This window comes from Penaeus monodon, chromosome 15 (genome assembly GCF_015228065.2).
Source record: "Penaeus monodon isolate SGIC_2016 chromosome 15, NSTDA_Pmon_1, whole genome shotgun sequence".
Taxonomy (NCBI): domain Eukaryota; kingdom Metazoa; phylum Arthropoda; class Malacostraca; order Decapoda; family Penaeidae; genus Penaeus; species Penaeus monodon.
This window is the reverse complement of record NC_051400.1, coordinates 31,682,651-31,683,338: the sequence shown is the minus strand read 5'-3', so window position 1 is coordinate 31,683,338 and position 688 is coordinate 31,682,651. Positions and strand designations below refer to the sequence as shown.

At 40.0% G+C, this 688-nt stretch overlaps 1 protein-coding gene across 1 annotated transcript in view; it reads left to right on the top strand.

Annotated features, from left to right (window-relative positions):
* Positions 1 to 688, top strand: part of LOC119581948 (histone deacetylase 6-like) — a 29,776-nt gene that overhangs the window by 24,846 nt on the left and 4,242 nt on the right. The window lies entirely within an intron of this gene.

Here is a 688-nt window from a genome sequence, read left to right as displayed (position 1 = left end):
GACAATATATGGTAACATGTCACATGTTAGTCTGTATAACTGGCAATTCTCTTCAGAAAAGTTACAAACTAAAAACAAGTGGGGGATATTATTTCTTAAGTGTAGAAGTATGATAGATATGTAATGCTGGGATGAAATGGGTGAATGAGCTTGATTATGCTTGGGGATAAAGCACTACCCTTTTTCAGGTAGTTAGCAGTGTTCTAAGAGGTGAAAGTCGACGTGGACTTGCAGTTATACGGCCTCCTGGTCACCATGCTGAGAAGAATGTACCGTGTGGGTTCTGCATATACAACAATGTAGCAGTGGCTGCCAAACATGCCATTGGAGCTCATGGTTTGAGTCGGTAAGTGTCATTCACTTTAGGATAATTATATTTCAGTTTCAGAAATGTTTAATATATCATCATGGCTGCCTTTAGCCAAAGAGATCAAAAGCCCTTTGTTGGTCCTGTTCATTTTATATAGTTTCAATATATCATAGAATTATATAACATTTTCAGAGTACTGATCGTGGACTGGGATGTCCATCATGGCAATGGGATACAGCACATGTTTGAAGATGACCCACAGGTCCTGTATGTCTCAATCCACCGCTATGACAATGGCAAGTTCTTCCCAGGCAGTCCTGATGCCAACTACAATAGGGCAGGCACCAAGAAAGGAAAAGGATATAATGTTAATATCCC